The sequence below is a fragment of the Microtus oregoni genome, unplaced genomic scaffold, assembly GCF_018167655.1.
Source record: "Microtus oregoni isolate MIOR12 unplaced genomic scaffold, Mior012 000087F_ref0000451, whole genome shotgun sequence".
NCBI classification, from domain to species: Eukaryota; Metazoa; Chordata; class Mammalia; order Rodentia; family Cricetidae; genus Microtus; species Microtus oregoni.
Genome location: NW_024544554.1, coordinates 2,717,501 through 2,720,974, shown reverse-complemented (window position 1 = coordinate 2,720,974; position 3,474 = coordinate 2,717,501). Strand labels below are relative to the sequence as shown.

At 50.2% G+C, this 3,474-nt stretch overlaps 1 protein-coding gene across 1 annotated transcript in view; it reads left to right on the top strand.

Annotated features, from left to right (window-relative positions):
• The first annotated feature begins 1,143 nt into the window (after nucleotides 1-1,143).
• LOC121442187 (signal transducer and activator of transcription 4) overlaps nucleotides 1,144-3,474 on the top strand; it is an 84,223-nt gene continuing 81,892 nt past the window's right edge. The window contains exon 1 of the mRNA XM_041643629.1: nucleotides 1,144-1,246. The gene's annotated coding sequence lies outside the window, so the exon portion shown is untranslated. The remainder of the gene's footprint in view (nucleotides 1,247-3,474) is intronic.

The following is a 3,474-nucleotide window of genomic DNA, read 5'->3' as shown; positions in this document are numbered from 1 at the left end:
GAGAGAATAAGAGCATGAGGGGGATCCGAAAATCCCAGGAGTGCATCCCTTATCTCTCAGACAGTTTGGAAGGAAGGAGAATAGAAATTCAAAGTAGGAAAAAGTACCATGGGCTTGGGGCATTGTTGCAGTCCCCACAAAGGCTAGGATTTCACTGCACAGAGCGGCTGGAGAGGAGACACAGTGAAGGGAGCGAGGGCAGTGAGTGATGGCAGATTCCTCAGAGGGAGAAGAGTCTCCTGGGCAGGCTGGGGCCAAAGCAAACTGAACCTGGGTGTCAGGAATATGGCCTTATGGGTAAGCAAGCAAGCAAGCAGAGAAGGACTCAGAGAAGACCAGCTGCAGTTCCCTAGCAATTCAGGGAGTGCTTGAAGTCGGACTTTTTTCATGTGGTAACTGAGCAACACAGCTTCTAGAAACTTCCCTGTGGCTAAGCAGTCACAACCTGGCCTCCCAGAGCGGTGACTGTACAAAGCTGACCACAGTGTTGACTGACACATTGAGGGGAGGAGGTGACAACCCTGACACTTTGGCACCTGGGAGAGAAGGCTCTGGATAGTGCGTCTTTGCGCGGGTGACGCACGCTTTTTGCTTCCATATTCTAACCTAGACAACGTGTATGTCCAGACAGAAAGTGAGATTCAGCAGCAAACGGAAATCTGTGATTCTAGACCAGGCCCGTGGTTCGAGGACAAGGTTACTTAGAGTGGGAGGAAGCTGGCTAGAGAGGGCAGACCCTGGGAACCTCCACCGGAGTTGGCCCAAACCTCTGAAGGAGCAGACCTACCTGCGGGAGGTTGGTGTGTTGGTTCTGGTTGCCCAGCCCTCCGATTCCAGCGCTGGCTAGCCAGAAAAAGTACCGTTTTGTCTGAGGAAAACAGGGATCCCAGGCCTTTAGCTTGAGCGTACAGGATCTTTTCTTGTCTGGGAAAGACTGAAAAAAGAGTGTGTAGCCCTGACTAGAATTTTTCTGGGCCATTCTGCGTTCATGAGCGCTGCCTATTACTAGGGTTGGGGGGCCGTGTTCTGCGAGTGGGCTTCCTTCTGACTTTGCAAAGCGTTTTTTTTCTAAACCAGAGTGGGTGGGAACCGCCTTAGAGTCCCAGAAACTCGAACACTGACGCACAGGAAAGCCTCAAGTGGGTGGAGAAATGCAAATCCCCTAGTGGCGTGGCGTCAGCGGCTGTGGACCCTGAAGGCTGGTTCTGACTCTGGACTTGACCCGGACGGAGGGAGGGAGAGCCAGGTAAGCCCGACGGCCCGCGTTGCCCGGGGGCCTCTCCGCAGGGGAAGGGCTTCTCGGCAGGTGGCGTCGGGTTGTTTGTTTGAACAGGCCGGAGGAGGGTCTTGCTTTTTATACCAAGAAAAACCCTCTTCCAAAGAGCTGAAGTTCTGGCACGGGTCTTCCTGGAGGAGGGGGAAGCCGCGCCGTCCTGAGGCTGAGCGGTGGGATGGGGGCTGTGGCTGCGGCGGCGCTGTGGCTGCTGGGGGCCTCTTCATTTTCTGTAGCCGGCGGAGAACTGTGATGTCTGGCCGGAGATGGGCATAACTGGGTTTCAGAGAAGCAGCTCCCAACTAGGGTGGCGGGTAACTGTGGTTTGGGAAGTGCGAACTATGCTTCAGGGTGGGTCCGCTCCCTCTGCACAGTGGCCAGCGACAGCACAGCAAAGCGTGCTCCAGAGCGGTGGACCCGATGCAGGCAGGTTTTAAATGGACAGTACCTATCTTGCAGCAGGACTGTGAGCCCCTTAGAGAGTGAAAACAGAGACACGCCGCTGCAGGTCTAAAAGCAAAACAACAATGACAACGTCCCCCCCCCCCCCAAAAAACAAAACAAAACAAAACAAACGAGCAAAACCTTATTATTTACTTCATAAACATTTCACTTAATGTTTCTTTCCATCTGTTTAATGTTTTCGAAAAGTAAAACTTAAAAGTAAATCATCAAATCTACTCGCGTCTCCTACCCTCCGAATCTTTTCTTCTCCCTGGGAGTATTTCTTCTCAATTTTATGTGCTGTTTTGTGTTGGCTTTAAACCCACTTGAGTTCACTTAGTGTTGCTTCGGTATGACGGGTGATGGATGTCAGCTTGTCTACTGGAGCATGGGTAACTTGAGGGTCTGCATCCCTGAAGAAAATTGACCCACCCTCCCGCCCCACAACCATAAACTGGCCTTAGCTCCTCAGCCAGAGGTGAGACTTCCTGACAAATTCAAGCCAGCGAGGCCGGCGGCTTTCATCTCCAAGGCTCGCCCAGAGGAGGAGGGTCCTTCTGCTCCATTTTCAGCCTTGGTTTCAAAGAGTGACGGCTGAGTGATTTAACTGTCGGATAAATTTTTAGATAGGAAACAGACTTGCGTTCAAACTATGGAAAGGGTTTAGTCATAGAAACAGTGAAAGTGGTCAATGCTGTCCCCAGCACCCCCACCCCCGCTTGTCGGGTGTCAGTGTCCCCAGCACCCCCACCCCTGCTTGCCTGGCGGCAGTGTACCAAGCAAGGCCTTGTTGCTGGTAAACTGGGAGAAGGCTCCAATTTTGTTCCCTGATCTGTGACATCTGTCAGCTGCACACTGTGGACAGTGGTCACATCCTCATAGAAGCTTCCTATCGTGCTGATTCGTGGCGTTTATGCAACACTCAGGACTTAACTAACCTACACCAGCCAGTTGCGAGCGCTCCTGAACACAGCCATATGCAAGACCCAGATGGCTTCTTTCCCTAATTTCTCCTGTGTGCAACTTAACTTTAGAGCGTTTAGTGGGAGCACAAGGAAAAGGATGTTTAAATGTATAAAAGTGTTCCCACTGAAATCTAAAGACCACATCTACTCAGTTTGTTCTACACGCAAAAGGAAGCGCGCTGTACCCCCAAGGGGTGTCAAAGTACTGTTACAGTGTGAGAGGTTTTCCCTTGACTTAACGTCACTGTTCAAGAATTCTGCTTTCCAGCCAGGCGGTGGTGGCACACTCCTTTAATCCCAGCACTTGGGAGGCAGAGGCAGGCGGATCTCTGTGAGTTTGAGACCAGCCTGGTCTACAAGAGCTAGTTCCAGGACAGGCTCCAAAACCACAGAGAAACCCTGTCTCGAAAAACAAAAAAACAAAAAAAAAAGAAATTAAGTAAAGAATTCTTCATTCCAAAAGAGCAAAATATAGGAACTGCATGGGTATTATGTCCTAATGATGTTTGTTCATGTTATGTAGATGGGACAGCTTATTCTAACTTTAACGTGAGGCCCTAACCATTGTTAGAGGCAAGGTAGGCTTTGTACAAAAAAAAACAAAAAAAAAAACAAAAAAAAAAGCTTTGCTTAACCATAAATCCCTAGAGAAAAATAAAATGTTTATGGGCTTAGATCTCTTTTGCACTGACTCGACTAGAATCAAGGAGAAGTCATGCAGGTCATCCCTCAGGAAGCTGCCACAGGACTGGACTCTAGTCAGGGGCAGGAGGCTGACTCTAGAGCCCAGAA